At 40.8% G+C, this 27694-nt stretch overlaps 1 protein-coding gene and 1 long non-coding RNA gene across 3 annotated transcripts in view; one reads left to right on the top strand and one right to left on the bottom strand.

Moving 5' to 3' along the window:
* Positions 1-501, bottom strand: part of unc13c (unc-13 homolog C (C. elegans)) — a 77745-nt gene extending 77244 nt beyond the window's left edge. For both annotated transcript variants that reach the window (XM_088371502.1, XM_088371503.1), the window contains exon 1: positions 35-501. The gene's annotated coding sequence lies outside the window, so the exon portion shown is untranslated. The remainder of the gene's footprint in view (positions 1-34) is intronic.
* The window catches only part of LOC148400853 (uncharacterized), a 164126-nt gene that overhangs the window by 87271 nt on the left and 49161 nt on the right, over positions 1-27694 (top strand). The gene's annotated exons all lie outside the window — the stretch shown is intronic.

Below are 27694 nucleotides of genomic sequence, written 5' to 3'. Positions count from 1 at the left end.
ACGCACGCTTGGAGATGTCACACGCAAAAAATACCTGTTTGCGTCAAGTTCCCGTGCAGGACGCCGGTGGCCGGTAGTGGTGGTGTTTCCGAGTCCCCGCGTTCAAATGAGTGCTGTTCGGTGATGGTGGCGAGGTGAGGGGAGGAGAGGAGAGGAGAGGAAAGGAGGGGAGAGGAGAGGGAGGGGAAGAGGGCGGCTGGGTGCGCAGCTCACGGGAGCCTCTCACAGCAGCGGCATCATGCTCGCTGGGTGCCCGTCAGACAGCACGCATCCCGCAGCTGCGCCTCCACGTCTCTCCTCCTGCATGCTTTCTCACTCCTACCCCCCAAAAAAAAAAAAAAAAAAAAGCTACTACAACCTCCTCTATTGTCGGTCTTGGGTGTGTATAGTCCGAAAGGTGGATGCAGATTGGTGGCGGTAGTAGTGGCAGTAGTAATCGGGGGAGGCAGACAGCAATGAAGATGCTGCTGCTGGTGCTGCTTCTCCTCCTTGCTGGCCAGACTGAAGCTCGGCTCCCCTGCTTGGAGAATGTCTGTCCCCTCCCTTGCATGAAGCTCACTCCCTCGCCATCCTCCCCCTTTCTCTCTTACTCGCTCACTCCCTCTCTTTTGCCACCCCTTCTTTCAGCACAAACCGAAGTGTGCAAACTCATTGCAAAGACCAAGGAAGGTGTAAAAATAGGCATTAAGGCGAGAACATATTGTGGTGAGAAAACATGAATATCTAGAATATTTCAGATTCAAATGTAGAACAGTAACAAGAAGATACTTTGTGATTTGCTGGCACACTACTATTTAAAAAGTTTCGGGTCACTTTGAATATCCTTGTTTTTGAAACACGAGCTTTTTTCCTGGACTAATTTTCTAATTTATTAGATTTTATTAACAAAACAGACCTTGTGAGTGACCCCGAAGTTTCGTATTTTCCGTATAATATGAAAAAAACTTCAAGGTCATAATTACAAAACAAATCACAGAGAACTAGAACAGGCAAACTCCATTTTTGTCATTTTGCCTGAGAGTGATTTGAAGTTTTATGGCTGCAGTAAAATCTGGGGCGGGGAGAATTTTGTCTTTGTGATTTATAGGGCTATCTATCTAATCAATCAGTATTACACGAAAGATGATAAACGTTCACTGATACTAACATGCAAATTCACTGGCACCCAACTAAGAGTGCTACTTAATTTACGAGTCTTTTGTCAGTCTGAAACAACATTGGGAAAACCCCAATTTAGATCAGTATTTATCCGGAAGGTATGTCTTATTTTTATTTCTGCATGTAACTTATAAATGACAATGACAACGAAAAGGTTAGCCCATATGTTTTTTCCCCCAAATATCATGGTATCGTGATTTACAATGTCAATTCTCATCACTGAGTTTCTTGTGGGAGCCAACCTCGAGTTCCTAAACCTAATCTCCTATGTTGACACACACTTGCACAGAGTATACACACACACATGCGCTATTCTTATTACGTCAACATTAATTGCTCATTCGCCTCGCACATTAGTCACTCTGGTGTATTAAATAAAACCCGGCGTCACGGTGTAAATATAGAATTTCACAATTCTAATTGTACTGATAGAAATGACACACCTTTAAAAATACTAAGGCAAGTCGGTATGTGTGCACCCCACGTTGATTGAGCCCTTCATTTTGTATACCAACAAATGGAGAGAGGTCACGTGACTCACCCCCCCTTCCCCTCCCTCTCTGTCAGCTTGCCTTCCTCCAGCAGCCACTAATTGTCTGGCCTCCCAGCGAAGTCACATCTCTCCCTCCCCATTCCCTCGCTGTCAAATGGGAGGAAGGAAAATGTGGGAAGATGGAGAGAGGGAGGATGCTAGTGGTCTGTGCGTGGCCCCCTTTCACCTCCTGCTGGTGACAGCTGTGACTGCACTCTCAAACAAATCTGACCGCTTTGACTTTTTTTTTTCCTGATTGCTCAGCCAAAGAGAGCAGAAGACCAAGTGATTTATTTAAGCAATGTGCCGTGCTTCACTTGGAGTCTAATGTGATCCAGAGTAGGATAATGAGAAGATTAGCTGTGTCTGAGAAAGACCATAATGGAGGAATTCGGTTGTGAAATATTTGTCGCGTCAGTGCAAATCAATTTTTTCACTCTTGTCTTTTGTGCGTCACAGTGTAATATCTGAATTCACTTTGTTTGTAGCGGAACAGCTGCATACAAATATCCATCCCGATCCATAGCGGTGATTACATCTTGTCTTTTATTTTCATACCGAGTTTATTTCACATCATAGCTCAGATTATTAACATTATCTTCAAGTGCTGTGTTCTGCGGTTGACTGGGGAAATAAAGTGAAGCAGTTCTTCTTATTACTGTGAATTTGCAGCCCAATGTTTGCATGTTGCAACACTGAAAGAAAAATAGAAATCCACTCTGCTCCAGTGACCATTTAAACTCCATCCAAAACCATTAAACTGGATTTAATAAGCATTCATTTGCTTTAACTCAAATGGGCCTCAAGAGGTTTAAGCACTGTTCCAAACTGTCCACTGTATTTTATGAACTGTACGGGCACTACAGAACTGGAGGCTACTGTGTGAAAGACTATCATGCAGAACCATCATCTGCCTTGGGCGGTCATTGTCAAAACCAAAACAGCAGAGCTGTGTTGAGTTTTGCTGGATGGATGCATTAGCGGCATACTTGAAATTGTCCAAGTATTGGCTGTGGGGTTTTTGTGTGTTGGCTAATGTAGCCATGTGCCACATACTCATGTCTGAAAAGTTTTTATCTGTGTGGGTTAGCGATGGGCAGGGACCAGGTTGCTGATGCCAGACTTATTTTGCAGTATCGGTCTCGCGACGTTGACCATTACCAGTGTTGGTTGCCCTATTGGGGCTGGTGTATGATCAGGAGTTAGAAATGAAAAAAATACAAGGATAGAAAATTGCAATTTGAAGGAAAATTACTATAATTGGGTATAGCTTTTTTTTTTTTTAAAAAAAAACATCTGTCATAGTTTTTGGAGGGAAATATTATGTATCGAAAATGTTTGTGGTATCGGCGCTTGTTATCGGTATCATTGACTACTGAAGATGTGCAATATGTTGAAATTCTTGATCCTTTACGTATTTTGATAAAAGCATGTCATATGGATGTCGCTAACTGTTTAAAATTATAATATGTCTCCTCTAATGATGGATGAGTTGTCACATATGGGCTTCTTCACAGGTCTTGTGTTTTTAACATTAATTGGCACTCAGCTGTGAAAAGTTCACCTACTATTGAAATGCAAAAAAAAAAGCATTGAGAAAATGATCGCGTGTAGTTGAGTAAGGCCATAATCAATGATTTTTACTTTTGCCTATCCTGTGAATCAGTTGCGTGACTACTTTAGCGTTTTAACAAGACAGTTTGATTGAATCATCTTCGTTTTCAAAGAAGGTATATTGTGAAAATGTATGTTCCAGTTACATATGTTTGGGTTTCAGAGTTTCTGCCCACTCAGACAAGCTGTATAAATGTGACCTGTTCCCAAAATGATGTAACTGCTTGACATATCACCCATGACTTGGAGGTCAGGCTAGGGGAAGATCTGTCACTTTCAAGATACAGCTGGATGCAGAGATTAGCATTTGCTAACATTGTGTTAGTTTCTGATAAGCGGCACATACTTGAATGTCTGGCAAAAAGTTAAAAAGTAAGTGTTCAGAGACTTTTATTGAGACACCCGGGAACTCTTTTTAACCGTGGCCACAAAAGCATAATTCATATTTCCTTCGAATACTTTGACAAATTCTCTGCGTGACAAAACGAGAGGCAGAAAACTAAACCACAGGCAATTCACGTTCAATTCAAACAGGCTTCAAGGCTGTGACTTTTTGCATTCCCCAAGGTCACACTTTCAGAGACATGAAGCTTTCATCTTAACCCAGAAGAAACACACACGTTAAAAAAAAAAAGGAAAAGATGAGTATATATCGTTCAAGCGTCTTCCAAGACAGACCTTCATCCTCTGGAGGCGCAAATGCTGCAGCATCAGCGCTAATGAGACAAGCAGATGGCCTTCATGTTGCTCCTTTGGAGGTTCAAATCCCTCCGTTGAAGCGTAAAGGGCTCACGTAGCACTAAATCCATCACATGGTCACCGGCTTAAAGGAAAATATTGTTTCATTTATGATGAGAGGAATCCCCGAGTGCCTCGAAGGATGACACTGCTGCCTTCAGTTTCATCATTATTTTCATATCTCCTTATCTCACCTTTGGTAATGATTCAGCAAGTCAACATTATTGGTTGAATATACACTCAATGGAAACTTGATTTGGTACCCCTGAGCAGAGGGCTATTAAAGCACAAACAATAGGATTTTGCTTTATCAGCAGTTCTATAATATTAGTTGCATTGTTTTAACCACTTTCCCCTGACCATTAAAATTTATTTTATTTAATTTACTAAATAATTTTTGTGTCCACCTTTAGGACATATAAAACTCGTGTATGTTTGGATGGATGGATAGCATTAATATTTTATTATTAATATGTTTTTATGGTACAGCACAATCTCAATTTAACAGACTAATTAGGGTGAAGGAGTTTTTATTTGATTTTACTGTATTATTGCTTCCAATGCAAATCACTTTGTGTCACTTTAGAGCAGTGTTAGTCACATAATTTAATTTATCTTTTTTTTAATCATTCAAAAAACATTGCACGACACTCAAAAGAACATTTACAACTTTGGCTTTGCACAAGAAGAGCACAAGTTGTACAAAGCTTTAACAAGAGACGCTGTCCAAAAGACATGTTGGACCTTTCACACAGGGCTTCACATGGGTGGAACCAATATGGATTTCTTTAAGCCTCCACGCTGACTCTTCTTAGTCATGCCGGATCAAGAAACGGCAGCGACCTGGATTTCAGACAGCATTTGGAGATGGAGTGTTCTCGTCGGATCTTCTGAGCACGATAGAGATGCTCCCAAATCAATGGGTGGGGGCTTAAGTCCTTGGCGCAGTCAGAGTCCGCTGCCCGCTTTGCTCGGCTGCTGCATTGCAGATAAAAATAACAAAAGTTTATTGCAAGGTACCTTTTGTCGTGCACTGCTTAACAAATGCACTTGACTGCTTGGCATATGAAACAAAGAGAGCATCAAGTGCCTTTAATTCTGACGCTCTCTGTTTCATTGAGATTCTGACAATTTACAGTTTTGAGCAAAAAAGAGGGGGATGGATGGATGGATGGATGGATGGATGGATGGATGGATGGATGGATGGATGGATGGATGGATGGATGGATGGATTGCCAGTGTTTATATGTTTGGAATTTTCATCCACTGGAGTCTGAATGGCTTCACAAAGATATAAATTACCTCCAAGGAAATTTGTGAAAGATCGTCCTCTTAAACCCGATAATTCAGCCCGTATGCGTCTCTAATTTTATTTTATTTCTTCTTATTTTCACTTCTCGCTGTGCCTGACTGGCAAAAAGTCCGAATGATTGCTTCTATTGAGCAGGCTAACTCGGAAACTAACTCAACCGTTCAGTGTTAAAATAAACAATCAAGTTCTATTTTGTGAGTTGCTAATTTCTCTCAATGGCTCTGTGAGTTTTTTACCGCATGCCTAATTGTCAGATGTCTTAACTCACCGTGTGAAATTACAGGCAACATTATTTGTGCAGAACAAAGTTTGAAGATGGCAGATAATTGCACATGCAAGGAAGTTTGCCCTCTTGCTTAATGAAGTCAGCGCCATGGGCAAGAAACCGGCTCCCAGTGGAGTTCCTCTGACAGTGCAAGTAACAGCCACCTAAAAAATTGCTTTTGAACTCTTGTAAAGGAATCATTAGGGAAGCGGTCCAGCTCCAACCGTTATTTCTGACCTTTAAAGGCGCCGATGAATGTCTCACCTTTGAATCTCATGTGGTCGGACCACACTGTTCACTTAATCATATCCTCCCCAAGATTTTAAGGGTTCTTTTTAAAAAGTTGCCCTATTTGTGGCCTGAAGGAAGTTTTAGTCCACCTCAAGCTTTTTGACAGCCTTTAGTGAAAACAAGGTTTGAAATCATGAGAGAGACGCGATAAATCAGAAACGAAATTAATAAGCATTGTTAAATCACAGCCTATCCGTAAAAGCTTTAACAAGCATCTACTTAATGCTTATATGATATAATATATTGTCTCCCCTCCATACAATATCTTACTTCTTAGGAGCAGCATTCCCAGCGGCACGAGCGACTGATGCCACATCGGGCAACGGCCGCTGCTTCAGGGGGTCTCCCTTTGCCTTTTTAGTTATTTATTTCTTTATTTTTCATCTCCCAGCGCGCTTTGTGATACTCGTTATCTCGCTCCCGCAGCCCCGCTGCGCGACTTAAACGGCAAACAGGAAGTGCTTTGCTGACACGGCGATGCCCCAGACACCGCACACTCTTGCCGAGCTCATTTGAATGATAATCAGAATCTCACTCGCTCTCGCTCATTGTAGAAGCTTTATAGCAGCGGCACCTGAGCGCGTTCCAGTGTGTGCGTGTTTAATATAAAGGGCATGGCAACATTTTATGGTTATTTTGTGTGTATTTGTGGGAGGAAATGAAATGCGGCCTCATTACTGTATAGACGTCTTTTATGCGGTATGACGATTATGCGCGGGTGAAACCTTATGGTTATGTTTGTGTGCTGTACTGTTGTAATATAGTGTATATATTACAGCATGCCGTAACGCGTGCTACATCAATGAGGGCAATGGAAATCAGAAGCGGCTTGACATTATTTTTAATTGTCTGAATCGCTGCCACTGCTGCTGCGTAGTGGCTGAGGGAATCCTAATTATGCTAATGAGGTGTTCCAAAACATGCTACTGGAGAGTAAGCACCTGGACACACCAAAATTTCAAAGTTTCACATCAATTATGTGAGGTTAAAATAATAAACTTGTCCAGAGAGGGAGCGAAAACAAACTCCAGCCGACTCTACCTAACCGACCTAAAATAGACGTCTAAATTAGGTTATTTTATAGACGTCTAAATTAGGTTGTTTTCTAGACCTAAAATAGACGTCTAAATTAGGTTTTTAGACGTCTATAAAATAACCTAATTTAGACATCTATTTTAGGTCGATAAAACAACCTAATTTAGACGTCTATTTTAGGTCTATAAAACAACCTAATTTAGACGTCTATTTTAGGTCTAGAAAACAACCTAATTTAGACGTCTATTTTAGGTCTATAAAACAACCTAATGTAATATCTTGTTTGAGATAAAAGAACCAGTGAAGTGATGTTCCAGCATGTGTGATGAATGCAGCCCGGCTTTGATTTACTTCTCCGCTGCTCTTACAGTATTCATAGGCTCGCCGTCATCGGACGCATGCATCAAGCCTCCATTCCCCTTGAGAACAATTATCGCCGACTTCTACAGTATGGACCCGAGTTATTAATCTCTCTGTCGACTTTTGCCGCGACAATACAGCACTTTCCGCCGTTATTTACTGGATGAGTCTGGGACCGTTGCTTTTACTGCAGCCCATAATTGCGGGCGCAAATAAGCTGACGTCAAGAAAGCCCCGCGGCTTACTCGCTCGCTCACTATTGGCGAGTGTTGAGGGACGATCAACTCGATGGCCGGTGGAGTGCCTCAGCAGCAGTGTCATAATCCACTTAACAGCTCCTTGTTGAGACTGCTCTTTCTTTTTGGGAGAATGTGTTACGCGGTCCGGCTATTAAGAGCCGAAGAAAAGCTCCTTTGATGCTCACTTAACAGATTTCTCAAGTTCTTCGTTTTGCGAGACATCGATAGAAGAATAAAATCACTTTTTATGTTTTTGTATTTTAATTGATTTTCCTCTTTTAGCTAATGACAGAGAGCATTTGACTTTATGCATAACTTGCTGTTCTCCAACACGCTGAACAGCAAAAAAATCACAATCGTGTTTAATACATAAATGCACTTTCTTGTTCATTTATAATTTGCATTTAAACAGTCCTTTTAATCTTTCTGCTCACATTTTAGAATCACTAGACCAAAGACATTATTCTGTGAATTGCCAGATAAAATGGTTTTATAGACTCCGAGACGTCTGTTGTGAACCAGTAACACTGCACCCTCTCCATCTTTGTCACAATCTTCTCTCATGCAGAGTTTTTGGCAAGGTCAAGAAAATATGCGGGTAAAATATTTCAAATATGTCAAAAAGTTTCCAAAAATGATAAATTACTGCTTTTGCAAGGAATAATTGGGCACTTTGGCAATGTTCAGTGCAAATCACTTTGTGATTGCCTTCCACCCTTCTTGTTATACTCTAAAAAAATGCGAAACTAATACAATTTACGTTTCTTTGTGAAAATGATCTTTATCAATCATTTTTAAGTATTAATTGACTGTCTAGTAGTATTTTACGTGTCTCATGCTCGAATAAACAGGAAGTACAATATCCTGGTCATGTGCGAGCCATTGATTAGTCATACATGGTGGTGGTGGGTTGCTGGCCTCGTGTGCTTGTTATTGTGCAGCCAACAGAGGAAGTCCAGAGAAAGGCCATCTGTCACGCTCTCACCTCGGCTTGCTTTCCGACCCCCGTCGTTGACCCTGTCCGCCGTCACCGTCTCATAACTAACCTAACTCACCACTGCCAACCTAGCCAGTGGACATTCTGAAAATGTTGTCTCTGGTGGTTCTTGTTGTTATCAGCAGTGACTCCGCCCACCTGCCACTGTACGGCACTTTAGGGATGGTTTTGTCTCAGGGGACAAATGAGTGAGGATATTTTTGTGTGTGTGTGCACATGAAGCTTGAATTCTTGGTGAATTTTACACTTGATGAGTGGGCAGGCGCTCGAGAAACTGTGTACAAACAATATGTCGCCTTTAATGCATAGTTCATTGACTTAATGGTAAACCACCTCAGCATTGAAGATGCCATTACCCTTCTTGTCACAACAACTCCCTCGGCAAATCTCGTCGTACGTGAGCATGCTCGACTTTGCGGAACAACGCAATGTTTTCACTCTGTAAATGTCTTACTCCATAGGCAAGGATGTTCCCTTGTGTGCGGTTCAGTTGTGTTGTGCAATGCATTCTGCATTCCTTCAGGCGCTCAGAGCCGTCAGATGTCATCTCGAGAAATTATGGATGGGATGAACGGATTCTGAGCGCCAGCCAAGGTCGTGTATCGCAACATTTCCGCGTGTGGATCATCCTCCGTTGCTGCACTTTTTTTGGTGTTACATATAATGCCGATTTTTAACAAAAAAGCAGAGGAAACAATGGTAAAATATTTCTTTCTGCTTTAATGCTTTTTGAGCAGATCAAGGAGAAAAAAATGACTCTATGCGTACATCCCACACCACAAGATAATCACTTAGGATAATCTTTTCAAGGCATCTGACAATCAGGCCTTTTCTGACTTTGATAATGAAAAATCTGAGCCAACTGGAAGAGGCATCCTTTGTTGTTTGTGCTGAACGAGCAAGTTAGAGCATGACTCATGGCGGCGGCTCTTCATGTGATAAACATATTCATGGCATTTGCTTTACGTAACCATGTTAGCGTAGACGCTTGTGTACTGTACGTGGGAGACAAATGTGTGCAGATGCAAGTGCTGCAATCTACAGTGCCTTGGGAGAGGACATTCCCGATTCTTCTTTGGCTATGAACGATGTGGGCGGCAAAGAAACGCCACAAGTTGTCTGCGATAGCTGGTGACATCTCAGATTACCGGTCAACGTGAAGGGCATGCGCCACCGAAAGCGACACGGTGGAATTAATTGATGGTTGCTGCAATTGAAGTGCTTCTGACATAAACGAGTAATCAATACAAAGTCTTTTTCACAGCTTTGTGCAAACCCTGCGGGAACACGTGTTTGGGTTGCTGCCACTGTTCCCTTTGGAATATGTACATGTGTATTTGAAGATGCGAGGGGGTGGGGCGGGGGTTGCATGCACCCCCTGGAATTCAGGTGGGAAGACTGAGATCATAAAAATAATGATAATGACTCTGCTCTTCCTATTTTGTCTGTGTGACCATCTATACCAAGTCACGAGGTTTCTGGTGTGTGGTTGCCAGAGAAATGAGACCGATGGGACTTAATCTGGCGTGACACTCGCCCACGTCTTGTGTGTGCCCCCCCCCCCCCCCCCCCCTCCTCTTCATCCAAGCAACAGAAACATTCACGTGACTTTCATAGATAAAGTGAATGTGCAAATTCAAAATGAACACTTGGGGAGGCGGGGGGACAAATTGTTCTTTAAAAAGGGAAAGACGGGCAGTAAATTTCAAAAAACATGAAGTAGGATTTAATGAAATAAGTGATTGCGTCATTTACGTGAAGTGTATTTTGTGTAAATACGGGAAAACAATTATAGGGATGAAGAAATAAAATCCTCTACTCAGTTAAGGCTGGATTTACACTGAAATGCCCAATTCCAAATTAATGCCTGCAATTTAATCCAAGCAGCCATCACACATCCCATCCGTTCAGATGTTGGTCTTACACCAACTGCTAAAAGCCAAATACTGCTCACAACCACTAGACGGCATTTTTATATGATCTCTCGAGTGGTTCCATGATGTCTTTAACGGTGATGTAGTGTCAAATGAAACGTAGCTCTTTGGCTTTTTGCTTGCACCGCACCATTTCAGAGTGTTCACAGGCAATTCCTCACCGCAACATAATTAGCTCCACAGCTTCCCAATAAAAGTCCATTTGCGAAATTGTACAATGCCGCTTATTGGAAGAGAGACAAAAGAGACAAAAACATTGTGGCAGGACCATTTCTCTGAGCGGCTTCCAGTTGTCAGAACCTGATAGCTTGTAAACTCTTTCCTCCGTTTGCCACACTTCCTCTCTGGCGGCTCCCGCCTCACCCGACGCCCCTTCTTCATCCTTCCCTCCCAAATCCCCCAAGGCAGATCAGGGGGCTTCTGTTTCAGGAAGGAATTTCCAAGAGGATAAGATGAATCAAGAGTTTGGAGATCACAGCTCCGATTTCTTGTTGCTTTAGCTCTTTCTACAAACAACCCACCCTCCTTCCTTGCAGGAAGTGCTTTTGAAGACGTTGGAAAGGATGCGGTGATGTCTCGTGTGTGTGTGTGTGTGTGTGTGTGTGTGTGTGTGTGTGTGTGTGTGTGTGTGTGTGTGTGTGTGTGTGTGTGTGTGTGTGTGTGTGTGTGTGTGTGTGCGTGTGATTCTCAAATTAGAAGCTTCCCCCAAACTCCACTTGAGAAAACCCCTTTTTACGATATGAGGCATTAGCGTAATCCATTTGGTTTAGTAACCATGGCAACCACAGTTGAATGACAGCGTATACATAAATTAATAGAGTAAAGTGGTTGCTTGCCTCACATTAACCAGGCCTCACTCGATCTATAACGCTGTCACATATGTATGGACATTGTTATTTTTAGACTCTCCGAGAAACGGCTTATGTTGTTCGCTACAAACCGTTTAATGACTGGCTCCATTATCAGATTGAATGCCGCTTCGGCATATGGCGTCAAGGTCAATACCTATTGATGAGTGTGTTGATCCTCCCAATTATCTATTTCTGTGTAAAATTCCCCCAAACAAATTTGATGATCATGCTCTGCTCTTTGAGACTATTTTGGGATGTTCCGAGCTCTACGTGTGTTTTCATATCCATGTAATCAGTTCCACATAGTTTCTGCAAGTGAGTTTCACTTCACATAAACTCAGGAACTTGATGTTTCTTAGGCACCAACAGCTTTTTTTGTAACAGCCTTGGCTTTGTAATTTTCCATCCACAACGGTTAGGCTAGGCTTAACCAATCTCCAAGACATGCCATATTGAAAGTTGGCTAAGCCACTCAGGGATGATTGACAGGAGCCTTGCGATAAACATCTGCAGCTGCTCCATGATCACCGGTTGCCAACCGACTCCACGTGCGTACTTTCCCAACAGCCAACAAAGATTCAACTTTCCAATCTGTTTCCGTCCGTCTTTTGTGAGGATAGCATCTCATTCCAAAGGACATCTTGAGCGGTGCTTGAAACCGAGCCACTCCGGAATGCGGCACAAATGAGCAGCCTGAGATGAAAGAAAGCCATTTTATGCAAGATCCCGTTTGATTGATTTCTTATCTACCGACATCCTTTGCGGTGTCTCTGAATACATCTGCCTTTTTGGTCCAGTGCCTGAAACCAATGACAAACTGATAAAGTCGAGCACATGGTGTCATCACTGATTACAAGGGAACAGGTGGAAAACCAGAACATTGTCAATTTTTGTTATTATCTTTACCTCTGGAAGTAGCGCTGGTTTTGTCTCATCAAATGAAAAATGCGGTTTTTGTTTGACGCTTATTGGAAACTTCTGGAGAGTCCCCCCAAAACAGTATTTTTATAAACCTCTTAAAATGATTTGCTCGATACATTAAAACAGTTTTTACTCTGAAATGAAGAAAAACTCTCTGCCGAGAAGGAAAATTGATCTCGGCTAACTTAGCCATCTTGTGTCAGTCGTTCGAGAGAATGTCAGACGTCAATCGGGTTCAATCTTATGAAATGAAGTATCCGCTGCAAGACATGAACTTATCCTCCAGACAGTCAACACTGGTTCGAGCTTAATTGCATTTGGAGGTCAGCGTTGTTTGTGGCCAAGCGGAGGCGTCGAATGAATGTGTGTTTAAGACCTTGCCCGCGTTCATCAGTGGCAACTGGTTGTGACAGTGTGCGCGGGCTTGCAATCATGCCTGCGGAAAACTTTCAAAAGTATTACCATGGAAATGCTTTGCAAAAAAGAAATGGGTTTCTTATTATTAGTATTGGTATTCAGACTTGTTGTGCAGAAATATAAAAGTCAGATAAAGCCTTGTATTTATCTTTGATAAATAGACATTATTTTATTATTACTGCTTCAGACCAAGTTGAGCAAACTGTTATTATGAGAAAGACATTAGTTCCTTAAGAGGTTACATAAGTTCAGGCTTAATTTACCTCCTGAAAAAGCAAAATGCTACCCGTCAAAAGAGATGTCACAGTGCAAATCACCTCCTTGACATTCTCTATCCCAGCTGGTTTATAAGACAATTCAATGTCTGAATGTCAATGTCACTCGCCTTCTAATTACTACATCCGAGTGACATAAGATTGTTTTTGTCGTCCGTGTGGAAGCATGCGGCGCAGCAGATCGGCTCTGTCTCCAATTGAGTCGTTTGTTCGAGATAAACTAAAATAATGTGATGGCTAAAAATTAGAAAGGGAAAACATTGAAACAAATAAATCTATTATTTTATTCTGTTTATTATACATAAGTGGTTCTTCCTTTCTTTTTTCCCCCAATTTTTCAAGCTGAACCTTCAAATTTTGACGTCAACTAATTTTGACATCCAACAACGATTAAGTCGTATGATGTACTCGTTTATCATCCTTGGGGTGTCTCTTGATCTAATATCATCTGACTGAAAAATATATCATTGTCTGCGTGAATTATCAAGCTTGTTGAGTGGTCAGATGGGTTCGATGAATAATGTAGCACGAGACAGCTTTAAAGAGAATACAGCGAAGAACCTCGAGGTGAGTTGCATGCTAGCCTGCCGTGCCTTGCAACAAGTGTAAGCACGTTCAATAGGACCTGCTCAATAATAGAAGACGATGAGATTACACCAGATGATTGCTGTCATGTAGATTGTTACGACAGACAAAGGCCTCAGGGGGACTGTTAGATTGGCTCGGACCTACTCGACTGTACCATGAATAACCAACGCGATCTGCAAGATAAGTGCTGTTTGTTCAGTTTTATGAGGAGCCACGTCCATATATATATATATATATATATAGTGTGTATATATGTGTGTGTGTGTATGTATGTGTATATATATATATATATATATACACTCATGTGTAGTAATATTTTGACTGAAAAAATCGCCATATGCAGTATTATGACTGTAATGTCATCACATTTGTGCTTTGATTATGTTCACCTATCTGTTTATCTTCATGCTCGTCGTTTTTTGTAGTCCTCATTGCCGTTCGTATGAAACCACAGCAGTTAAAATGTATTTATTTTTCTATCAGCAAGTGTTTCCAAATGAACTCCAGAGTTTCTAAAGTGCCCAAAAAAAGTCTAATAACTGTAAGTGTGTGGGAGGTGAGATGCTAACTGTTTTTGGGGTCGACCCTCCACTGGGAGACGTCGAATTGGCGCCTCGGGCTCCTTCCGGGTCCGAGGTGGCATTGGCTGTCTTCATTACCGCCTACACTCCCTCAGCTGGATGAAAAGCGATTTAAGGAGATTTCATGTTATATAATATCTGGTGACAGCCCATCCTTGACAGCATCAGCCAGAGGGGAGAGGGGCACGTTGGTGTTATGAGGCAAGTGTGGTCTTTTTGTAAACAATGAGAAATAGCTGCTATTTGGAAACAACCGGCACTCATGGTGACACTAATAGATATAAACATGGATTGGAGTGATGATGAAATTTATTTCCCCCAGGAAATATATTTTGCCAAAGACACATTCCCAATGTGATGCGTTGGTTGGGTTGGGTGAGTTGTGTGAATGAATGATCAATTTCATCGAATTAATTTCTTTACGCAAAGTGCAGTAGTTGCCACGCAATCGTAGTGTTGCTCCAATGAGATCATCATACTTGATTTGTTATTTGGGCGGACGATGCAAAACATAAGACTGCTTACACCATTCAGCATACTTGTTTAGACCCCAAAGTAGACTCCTCCATTTTGTTTCAATACCTTTATAACATTAATAATCAACAATCAATTCCACATGTATGATCAATTCTTCAAGCAACCTATGCCACAATATGTCAACCATCCAAACCATTGAACTAAATCATCTTTTACAAGTTTGTCACTCCTCCCAATAATATTTTACTTTTGTGGTGAATATCCTGTCGCTGAGTGATGTCTTGAAAATGACACAAAATCCCGCTATTGACATCCCCTTTGCAAACCCGTATTATGTTTCGATTTAAATCAATATTTGACCCATGTCCCGGTTGCCTGACTTTGAGCGTGACTTTGGCTTTCTATCTTCATGACGAACAGCCGGCCTGAGTGGAACCGCTCTTCCTCGGTAGCTCCGAGCTATAATCCCCCGTGAGATGTCTGATGATTCCTAACCTTTTGAGCTCCAACTGGTTTCCCTACCGTATCCAACGTAACTTGAGAGTCATTTTAAGTGCATGACTTCAGTTGGGGAATTGAGAATGTTGAGTCTAGAAATGTACAACCTCTTTGCATATTAAATAAGGATGTTTAAATCCTTTAGGATATTTTTCATCTGGCATCATTAAACACGGAATCCAGCAGTAAACATTGCAGTGAATCCTCTAAAGAAATCCAAGTCAAGCCCATTTATCGGTTCATTATGTATGATCAGTATACTGTGACGTGGGGAATTAATATAGGTTATGCTATTAAAATAAATATGTTTGAAAATGTTTTTTTTAATTTTATTTCATAGATTAGTTTTTTAAAAAATGCTATTCATGGGATAACTTAATTTTTTTTTTCTTTTTTTTTTAAAGACAGACATGTATATTCATCAACATGGGGAATTAATACAGGTCATGCTATTAAAATAGATATGTTAAAAAATGTAATTTTTTAATTATTTTATTTCATAGACTCTTTTTTATTGCTATTCATGGAATAACTTCAATTCATTTTTTTATTTTTAAAAATAAACATGCATATATTCATCAACAATTATAATTAATAATCATCAGTATTGTCAATGTGTGAATAGACACTAGATGCTAATTTACTGCCAACTAATTTAAATTTAAATGTCATTAAATGTATTCCCAATGTACCGTTTACATTGGGAAATCGTCACCTTAAAACCTACTGCGACCTTTGTTCTCAAACTCGTAATCATTAGTTCCCATCCAAGTGTTCTTACTCACCTTATGGATGCAGGAGTGATGAGAGAAGTGATGAGTCGCGTGTACCACTTGCTGACTGCACGCTGTCTGCAAAGGAAATGGGAACTGGCGTATAATATGCGCACGGCATCATCTTTACTGCCAGATCTACGGGAATCTTCCAAATGTGCAATTTTAATACTTCACTTACTGCTGAAATGATGATGTGAAAGGAGCGAATAGAGCTTATGTGTCAAATCATCCAAATGATTTACAACAGAAGACAAACTGCAGCACTGTGCGGGCACTTTTCAAATGTCACATTACACCACAAAGGTAACTACAAAGGCCACGTTTTGGAGCGTAGACTTGGCCCGAGGCCGAATAACCCAAACTGCAAGTCTGTCTGATTTATAGATGATTTATTTTAGTCGTTTATTTTTTGCTTCAAAACACACTAATTAGATGCTCACGGCGATGAAATCCTAAAAGTGTTTAGGTTTCCAGTCATATGTAGGGCATTCGTGGGTGTAATGATTTAAAATTAACCGAGTTCTTGCTTGGATATGCGGAAATAATCCCTGAAAATTCAAATCACCAACCTCTAAATCTATAAGAGCATTATGTCATATCTTTTGGGCTCAAATAAAGAGTAAAGTGAGAAAATCCGCTGAAACTTCACACTAATCGATGAAATGACAAACAACTAGCACGCGATAGTGCACGTAACATACAACACGCACACCAACTCAAGGACCTGCAAAATGTAATCTGACAGCGTTAATCCCGCCAGCACTGTACAAGTGGGAGAGTAATTCTCGCATCGAAACTCGGGATTAACTCCACATGGAACACACACATCGTGTACAGCACACTCACTGCGGGCGTCCACATGTGCATGTGTGCAGGCTTACACTCACATACACGCGGGATTTACTGTCGTTTGAAGCCTGATGATGAAAACACTGTGAAACCACACACACACTGAGGCAAAGTTGTGATCTGTACTCGTCCTCCATTTCCCGTCTCTGTCATCCGTCACCTCGCCCCAATGTTTTTCCATGTAGGATACACGTAGACTATACAATCCATAAAGGGGATGATGTACATTATGCGAGAGTGCAAGTTCCCCCGGAGGCCCCCTCTAGCATCAAGCTGCGGCAGCGTAGAATGTTGTTCACGTTCCTCGTAAATCGCGAGTGGCGAGTCGAGCTGCTTGCTCCTACATCGTAATCCTTCTCCACGCGCGTGTGTCTTCTTGCGAGCCCCAAACAAATATGTCCTTGTAAGTGTTGTGCATTTGCATCTTATTACATTTTAATTTTTTATTGTGTATGCATGCACAAAGCCAATGTTGGCATGTTTATATTCCACGCGGTGTGCGGCCAGTCTAGTGACACCTGGTCATGCCTTTGAGCGCCAGGACTTTGCTTGTCTCCCTCCCCACACACACCACTGTACCATTTATATACAAAAGTCACACTGGCTTTCTTTCTGTGATGACTTTAGCAGAACTTTAATATGCCATGCAAAAAAATAAAAACATTGACTTTTTGGTAACGATGCAAAAATTCTTTACTTTCTGCTATTATCGACGTGATCTCATAACCGTGACCCAATGTTATTGCTTGTGTGGTTAAAAATATATATATATACTATATACAATATAAAGATCCGTTTACCATCCCTTCTGGCAAAGAGAATGTCTTCACAGGGCCAAGTTAGTTTTGATATTGATCTGCTGTGCGAGTGAGATTACTGATTGTTTGCTCCAGTAGTATCAGTGGCTCGACTTTGCTTTCGTATCGGTAATCCATGGCGCTGTCCGTGGTGCTGAAGTCAAATGCGTTATCCCTGCTTCCTGTCAGGATCACCTTCGACCTGGACAATCCCCCGAGGACTGCGTATATGCGCACTATAAATATCCACCGCTGTGCTATACGGTAGTCTGTAAACAAGCATGCAATTGCACTGGAAGCTCAAGTCACGTGATATGTTGTGTAAAAGGACAGTTGTGCTGGCAAAACAAACAAATTGCTTCCTTGTATGATTTAGTGCCTGAAGGTACAAAGTCAGGTCATGTTGCTGTCATAGGAAACCAAAACCTCATATATGTTCCATTATTAGAGAAGTGATCATATTGTATCACTTTTAAGTGTTACAGAAATTAGCAGGATTACTTTATTCAAGACATTGTTGATTTATCAAATTGTCTTTGACCTCTATGGACGACAGGGATTTTGTTACATCTAAATCCACGACAGAGCAAAGCACAACAGATGTAATCCACCCTCTATCATGTACTCCGCAGAGGTCATCTTCACTCGCCGAGCGCTTTGTCTGAAAAGCAAAGGAAGGACAGAATTGATATTCCTACCGCTGCATGGAATTTGCCAACTTTTAGAACTTCAATGAAAGATCGTTGCAAAGTCTGCTCGCATTTTGTTCTCAAGGACTTCAGTTGAAAGGGGATTCCATTTGGGAGACATACAAGACTGTATTATAAGAATATGTTATTGTGCCACGTATTGTGGACTTTAAGACATTAAGCATATTCTATAGACATCGATCTAGCTTTCTAGCTAACTAGTTATCTAGCTAGTATCTATCTAAGTAGCAAATATATTTGTCATTATTTATTATATCGCCAGCTTCATCTGTAGTAGCGATAGTAGTACATTTCGACCCTGTCATGTTGATAAATGGTGTGACCAAAATAATTTGAAATGGCTCTCGGTATTAAGACTGCAAAGAAGTGTTAAAAAAGAAATGATTGCCATGATCGCTGTCGTATTCCCAACCCTCCATTTATGCTCAATATTGATGTTCCAAAGTGTAGTTGCAAGAAGTTGAAATATCAATTTTAATGTACCATTTACGATAGCTGCAGATGGCAAATCATTGGTGTAGCGAGGGAAAAAAATAATGGGAACACTTCTCGGCAAGTATATTATATCAAAAACAGAATCTGCAGTTAATAATTTTGCTTGGGTTGCATTTTTAAAATCAATTCTGTGGCTATTTGAGCTCACATTTTAATACATATATTCACTTGATATTGAGTTTTATAGCACAGTCAGTTATTTGTCAACCTTAAGATATGGATATATTTCAAATACACTTTTGTATTCTATCAACATTATATCCATCTTTCAACGCACTTATTCCTGTCCTTAATCACTCTTACATGACTATAAAAAAAGTAGAAGCTATGTAACTGATACTTGTTTGCAGAATTAAAATACACACTGGTCTTGTAAGGTTCCTTCTTCTCCTGAAGAAAGTTTAAAGCCACTCTGAGGACTTTAACCAAGATTGCAGCTAGAGAAGTTTAATTGGCCTCATCCGACACAGACAACAATCACGAGCAAAAATTAAATATCCATGTTGAGCTTGAGCAAATGTACTAAAAGCATTTTAATTGAATCACAACCCTCTAAATGGAATTTATTGTCTCGTCACAACATCCTCGTGACCAATTTGCATGACTGCAGTCTGTTGATCTTATTCTGAATATTTAATTATTGTGCTGACATAACTAATTCATAGGACATAAACCATGTGCATGTTTATAGACTATCTTCGTACACAATGCTGTTTTTGTCGATGTAATTATTTGTTTAGCAGTAAATGAGGATTCGAGTCATAAAATCGTAGCATTACTGTGAAAGCGGCTTCTAAAAGTATTTCACTGTTTGCAAAATGAGAGGAAAATAAAGGAAAATGATTGCTTCAAGTTTTTAATGGAGGCCATTCTAAAAGTTCTCCTCTAATTTGCAAACAAATGGTCGTTAGTTACTTCCCTTCACCTCAATCTGCTTCATGCCGCCCTCCAAACGTATTTATTGAAGAGGGCGTGGAGGCCACTTCCAGTTCAATTAAGCAGAGCGCTGGTAGGCCACGTTCAGATACTTGTGTTTTTCACAGAGGTCCGTAAGCCTCTCCGACTCAGCGGCGGTTTGTGTCCAATTCCCAACAGCGAGGGCAATTTTGGCCCAGATAGTGAGTGGCCTCTTTCCAAGACCAAATAATTGTGTGATGTCACTTCCATCTTTTCATCCTTTGACAAATGTAACTGCTTTTATATTTGAACACAGTTTGCCCATTAACAAAGCATTTAGCAAGTGCATCCGAGTGTGAGTTCGATTTTCCTTTGTGGGATTATAATGGGTAAAAAAAATGTTTTTAATTAAATCTATTTTGTGTGGGGGCGTATTAATTTGTGACAGGTGAAGCTAATTGAGTTCAAAAATCGAAGCACAGTAGGCGAGTTTATTTTTTTTAATAATTAACCTCCGTGCATTCGGTCATTAGCACGCTTTCCTTATTAAATTACATATTTATTTCAAGCAGAAAAAACAAAAACATGTCCTCCTTCAGAGGCCTTTTCAAATTTAAAGTGGCCTTTCTTATTTATTTATTTATTTATTTATTTATTTATTTATTTATTTATTTATTTATTTATTTAACCGAGTGTCAGGGAACTCCATGTTGCATGATTTCCAGACAGCGTTCACTGTCAATGATTCCTGCCTCGTTTGCAAATACGCCGTCATTCACAACTTACACGCTTTGGTTGTGTCAAACCGAAAATTAAAAGTGCGCCAGACATAGCATGAGGTTAAGCATGAAAAGGAGAATCGTGCCTCTTGTTAGCAGCTGTCGCTTCTCTCTTCCCCAATATTTCCCTGCTACATCTATTAAAGCTCCAGAGCACAAAACAAATTGAATCGCCATGCTCGTCTTCCTCTCACAGCCCGTGTTTATTTCCACTTGATTGGTTTTGCAAATCCAAACTGCCCAACAAAGACAGCAAAGTGATGCCTAAACACAATGTAACTTCAGGTTTATTGAAAATGTTATTTTGTTATTCCTCTTTCTTAACACCTGTCAGTTGTTTGAAATTTTTCCGTTTTTCTCAGACGTTTTACAGCGTCTCAACAAATATTTAAGTGTCCACGCCAAGCACACGCCCTTTCTTCAATGGACATCTCGCTCATGGTGGGCTTTCCTCTTGCCCTCAAACATACATGCTAATGACGACAGAAACCCTGAAGTGCGGCTTTCCCAGTGTACCTCGGCAGCCACTGCCTCGCTCGCTCCCCCGCTTGTCAGCTACAATTATCAGCAGCGCCCGCTATTCGCTTCAGGAGCTTCTATTTTCGACCCCCACCCCAACCCGAGCAAGCGAACATGGCCGACGCTCACTTGTCATTCTGATGTAATCTGCCCAACTCTGATTATGGCAGAAGAAACGAGGTCCCCTGAATGTTCCATTATGAAAATGTTGTTGTTGGATGCACGCAGCTACTTCTCTTAGTTGTGTTTGGATGGCCAGAGGTGTAACATTAGCAGAGCCAAATGCCCCAGGAAATTGGAACTCGACTGTACTTAAGTCTGTCATGGAGGCTGTATTAGCTCCACACAACCCCTCCCATCCCATAATGCTCCTCTAGCTAGAAAGCGATGTTTATAATAAACTAAAATTGTTGGTTTTTAATGTATTGCTCAGATCTGTAAAACCACCATTGAGCTCCTGTTTTTAACTTTAACTGCTTAACAATCGTATTACTCTGGATTTACAATTCAGGTCCAAGAGGACCTTCTGAAACATCTTTAATCGAGGATCGAAATGGATGTCCCGTATGAGGCTAGTTTTTATGAGCTATTTTTCTCATTTCAAACATCATACCCTAGTTCCAGAATATTGGACCGTGAGGTCATATCAATGTGAGACCAGCAATAATGCAGAAATGATGTCATAGGCATTTTATTGGCGTCTGGGGATTGCTATGCTAGATCATGAAGTGGAAGCCAGTCCTCGATTCGTCGTTTTTGTTGTTGGTGGGATCGCTTTAGTCACAGTATTTTACCTTAAAATTTTTAAATCACACTAGGTTCGTATAACATCTCTCTCGAGGGGAGGGGTCAGTCAGCAGTCGCGCATCTACAAGGCCACACCCTAAAACAGGCTAATTTCAGCAAGGCTATAAAGAAAGGGTGAGAAGTGTGCGATAATTCTTGATTCTGATGAAAAATGTCACAGGCGTTTTATGATAAAATAGGAATTGTTTTAGATATGTTTTCAATTTGAATATTCGGCCTTGGTGGAGGTCCTCACGCCAGTGAAGTAAATAACTTCCTGTTGGACATTTTTTTGCTCCACCACGAGTCAAAGTGTAGAAATCTCATTTACAAGTCAGCAATTATCAGCAGAGGTGCAAAATTGATCTTTTTTTTGCTCTAATCTGATAACGCGTCAGCCCGTGCCACAACATGCCAACCACAGTAATGAGACCCCCGCCCCCAGCACATACACATCCAGCCACTGAGTCAGTAAGGCAGCAGCCGGTGTGGAAGCTGACAAGTGATGAGACCTACAGAGAGATAAAAAGTACATGCGATGTGACCACAGTGACAAATGCGCTGCATCTCATCCGGATGACTCCAAAGTGAGCATGGCCCAAGTGTCAAATCGACACTGATGTTAGATACACAGAGGAGGAGAAGGAGCTTTAGTAGACTTTGATTCATGGCCATGTTTACTGCTTTAGAGTGGTGTCACCTTTCATCACAACACACAATCCGTTAGGTACGCTTGCAGGTGATACCACTTCTTCTTCTTCTTCTTCATCAAAGCTGTTTAGCTTCTTCCATACAGATCCAGGACAAACCCCTTTTCCCCACTCAATATAAAAGAACAACATTTAAACAGAGTTAATGCTTTTAAACGAGATGGACTCAAAAGCCACTGGAAGCCATATTAAGTTGAATGATTTTATTTACATTATTAATAGTGAAGAAATATTTGTTCCATCCATATTGCCACTTCCTCTTTAAAATTAGATGTTTTATTTAGCTAATAGATCGGCTACTTTAATTATTCTTAGTAAGATAATTTTTTAGGTTGAAATGTTTAAGGGTCTAGTTCTGCTCTTTAGCTATTGTACCATTCTGGCGGTGGCCCAAACAAAAGTGTAGGAACAGTTTGACCTAAAATGTGTTGTCTAAAAGCCTAACAAAAAGTCTACTTTGGCAAAATCTGAGGAAGTCTTGATGCTTCCCCCTCGCTGCACTTGAACATTAGTCATTACTTCTGGTCAGTACACTGTAAAGCTGAGCAGTTTGAAGCCCGATGGTGCTTTGTGGGTGCCGAGGCCATTTAGGCTACACCGAGCTCATCCCTTCAGTTCTGGCATAAGCTCCCTCTGACCATTTTGAATTGGAGATAAAATTACACATTCATGCTGTATGTTGCGCTTCAGACTAATTTTGCTCGATGGTTTTACATCGTATGACACGTTGGTGCAATTGGATACACTTTACATGAGTGCTCAGCTGGATACCTGTCATCGTATACGAAGGCATTTATTAAATATCCCCCCTGGCCGGTGGTTGAACCTTAAATGTTAAATTCATGACTTTCCTTAAGACTTGATCCTAATACTCAGGTATTGCAAACCTATCCTCATGAATGAATTTAATCAGCTAACCTGGGTTACAAGTTTGGATGAGTTTCTTTTATGTATATAGTTGTTTGAAATCTGAAATCAGATGCCGTGTTTGTGTGTGGGCCATCAAGACATTTTAACATTTTTGAAATTGCCCTTGAACTACCCACTGTGAAACATGGTAGAGGCTTTAGGTACAGCTTGGGTATCTTGAGTCTTGTAGAATCGAGCAGAGTTTTAACATTGAACCTTTTAAGTGCTTTACAACCACTAATAGCTGATCCAGATGCACCTTTGACTTGCCCCTCCTTTCTCCATTAGTTAACCTTCAGGGTGTTTTTATACAGTTTACTGACCGTTGCTTTAATTAATGTATCTCGCGGCTGCATACCATACATATGAACGCTGAATTAATGCAGACATGACCTTACTTTAAATGCGGTCATCTTCCCTGTTCATATTAGTGACACTCACATGGGGCAACAAGTAACCCCTGTAAATGATCATAATGGTCTTAATGCTGGTGAGGCAGCTTTATTTTATTTATTTAAGATGTGTGTCCCAGTGCAGCAAGGATGTGTCCTTGAATTTGATTGAGACGCAGTCAAACAAATTATGAGCTCTGTGGACATGTGTGGTGGATGTTAAACAAAGTTTCATTCATAATGTGAACTTCAAAGCCTCTGAATTATATTGGATTTTCTTTTATACATTGTCTCATTGGGCGGCAGCAAAGTTTTTGGGGGGCTTTGGAGCAGTTGCCAAGTGCACATATGTATGTATCCACCTGGTTGAGTCTAGTGCGTGACTAGCATAAAGAATAAAACGAGCTGCTCTGATATGGCCATGATTGATGTCATATGTGACGACTCTCACTACAGCGCAGCCCTCCCTCTTGCAGACTTGCTACCATGTGTTCATTTGTGAAATTACCAACATTGGGCCTAACCTGCCTTCGCACAATGCGTCATATTTATGCCGGTCACAAAAATCCCAGGGAGCTCTCAAATTCGTCTGTCTGTTGGCAGGCTGACTCTCGTCTTTTTGCCAGGAAAAAATCTGGAGATATAACAGTTCACTTTGACACATCAGCAAACACTAATATTTCCCGATCCACCACCGCCACGTCCCCCTGTAATCAAGTATGTGCCGCTTATCAGAAGCTCATGCGAATCAAAACTGAGTTCTGCTTATCTTTTGGTTTTGAAATGATAACATGGGCGACACACATGGGTCTTTCTATATCATCAAGAAAAGGTCATTTTTTTATTATATATCCTCTTTAAATAAAAAATGGCAATCTAAACCAGATAGTCTCATTCCATTGCATTTTTATTTCAATTTTTTTTTTCTTTTTAAAATATGTCGTATCTTCGACCGGGGTCTTAAAGTCATGCAGATGCTCGGCTTGGATAAGAATTGAAATTCTCTCAAATTGTCAGCGGCATTACTCTCTGACTTCCCGGTGGAGAGAGGCAATCAAGAATGGTACCGCCAATTATGTTTACTCGTCTACGCTGAACTCCATTAATACTTCATCTAAATGCATTTTTTATTTTGCTCCCTACCAAATTAATGACAATGCATGTGCGTGTGTTTCCTATTACGGCATTATTAGATTAAATAAGATTAGATGAATGCTAATTAGCTCAGTGACCTTGCTACCCATTGGGAAGGAACTCTGCTGTGTGTGTGTGCGTGTTGTGGGAGTTGAACACCCACATCACCCTTGACAGATTTTTTTTTATACTTTATTCATATTCCATATTGAATTACATACAAAACAGAGACGATATTATATATTTTCATTTCATCTGAATTGGACCCAGTGGTGCCCTCACCAGCAGATGTTGAGCTCCTTGTCAAAGAAGAGCAATGCCGCACTATTTGGAATTCGCAATACCCCAAAGGAACGTCTTGCCTGTCACGAGCATGTGCGTCTTGCTTCCCTGGAATGCAGCAACACATAAAATCTCACATGTGCGAGTACGGCAGTGAGGGGAAAGAAGAATGTGGCAGGAATCCTCTTGGATTTGTGACATTTCTTCTACACAGTCGTATAATGAATTCGAGTAATCAATCAAGGGTCATTCCATTGTCTTTGAAACGTAATTAGCCATCAGCTCACAACTGATTAAGTTCGTTAGTACTAATTATTGCTTTGTGTCTGGAAACTGGTGTACGACTCCTCTGAGTGGTTAAATTGCAACTATATTTATGCCAAATGGTACTACAAGAATTGCGCAAAAAAAAATAAAGTAAAAATGTTCTTGCGGTCTCTATAAGAAGAATTTACAAACCACGTCAAACCAGGTTAAAGGCAAATCTCAATTGTTTTATTTCAGATACAAACCACCAAAACCCCGTCACTGACCAAATACTTTTGAACCTGACGAGAGCCTCCATACATAGCAACTAATGTACATACTGTGTGATCAATATTATGATTTGCCGAACCCCACCTCCGCGGCAGGCCGAGCATCCGACCAATCAGGATGATAAGTCGAGGTCGCCCATGTGCTCTCGCGCCAGCCTCACGCCGAAGACTGTAATTTATGACACCACCGGGGCAGGCCTGCTCTGACACAGTGACCAGCATTAAAGAGCAGTGTGTGGACACTTGTGTATATACTGTATATAGTCTTTACAAGCTTACACACAGACACACACAATAAACAGCCTGTGGCCACTCATCCGTTCCAATTGCAACAACTCGTGACAAGGCTGACGTTAGCCTTTCCCTGTTGCTTGAAGGCTAAAAAAGTAAATACCCTGTTGCAGCCCATTCCGCTTGTGTGTGCAACAAAAAACTCAAACCAAAGCAGGGCTTGCATTTATTAGTAGGGATAAGAATTCTTGTATTTGAATTTTGAGATTACAGAACAAAGGTAATTAATTGTTTTTATATTGTTTTTTTTCTCAACTGTTTGGAGTTTAGTTTTTTCCTGCGCTTATGAAGAGAAAGGCATTTCTTTGGATTCAAAACAAAACAAATTTGCAGTACCATTATGCTAATATTTGACCTTTTGGTATCAGGAGTGGATAAAAGAGGCCAGGTGCTTCTATACTAAACTCATTCAAGCATCCTTTTTATGTACCTCGCTTTCTAAACATAAAATGGCCTCCAACTTCTGCAACTTGTCCCACAAAGTTTCCACAAAATGTCTTTGGAATTACGTATTAATTAGAAATGCATAGTCGTGGTCAACCGCAATGGATCTCATGATCTGAATTTTCACTTGCGATCAAAGCCACACTTGGCTACAACCAAATTTGAAGTGGCTGTCCATCGTCTCAGTAAATTACGGTCATCATCCCTACCGCATTAAAATGTCAAGTCGCGTTATCAAGATAACACCTATGCACTACGTATCAACCTCTCAAAATCCAATACGTCCCCCGCATGACTTTAAGCTTGTCCACAATGTTTAACTCAAACGTGCAATTTACCAATATTGTCATTCTTTTCACTTTTCAGCCTTCCTTCAATCCATTCCACTTTTCGTCAATACTCCCTTCCCCAAATTAGCTCCTGGATTCAATTTGCTCACGCGCTCCCCCGTCTGTTTGGCATCAACAAACAGCTGACGACCAGTTTTTGTGAATCCCTGCAGTACAAAGAAAAAGAAATGTGTCGACTCAGCAGGTTGCTACATTCCCCACCAAGATTATTTGCCATTTATGTATTCGGAGTAACATCACCTTGCTCCAAAAGACTGCCCTAGTGTCAGCCTTTGTGTGCTGAAAAAGGAGAGGATGTTCCCAGCCATTGATGGAATGTGTGGGGAAACGCCCCAAGTGATGGCGACAGGGTAGAGTAGACAGGATAACAGTAACCTCTGGTGGTCAAAAGCGACACACACAGTCTTCTGGTTTCAGGAATTTAGTAGTCATATACATATTACATCAAGATCTGTGTTGTCAAATACGAGGCACACTGGTCTGGTAAGACTTCAATTTGGACCACATTTAGTAGTTAAACTCAATATACAATTAGGAGCGCACCCTCATTTGAATAACCGTAATTTCCTTTTGCATTGCAGGAAAAACTGCCAGAATATAAAGCCACGACCCAAAACAACCTTCATGTTAGTGATCATTTGCCATCTGATACAATCGCAAGTAAATTGAAGTCGCTGTAAAGAAAAGCCCTAATGGAAAAGAGTTTCCGCAGGTCAAGTGCTGTCGATTAGAAAAAATTGCTTTAACTTTAGCTACACAATATGCTTTGCTTGTTAGAGGAGCAGGCTCAGGGCCGTTGCTTCTACAGTATATTAAGGTCAACGAAGGAGGTGGAGTGGCATAGTTACTCTTAATGAGATTGCTGCCATATCAGATCACTGGTGTATGATTGTGGTTACAAATGGGGTGAAAGTGCAATGTCACGAGTATACGACCATATTTTTTACAGGAAAAA

The sequence above is a fragment of the Syngnathus floridae genome, chromosome 3 (assembly GCF_059516105.1).
Source record: "Syngnathus floridae isolate MCC-2025c chromosome 3, RoL_Sflo_1.0, whole genome shotgun sequence".
NCBI classification, from domain to species: Eukaryota; Metazoa; Chordata; class Actinopteri; order Syngnathiformes; family Syngnathidae; genus Syngnathus; species Syngnathus floridae.
The sequence above is the reverse complement of the archived record's forward strand: the minus strand, read 5'-3'. Positions and strand labels throughout refer to the sequence as shown.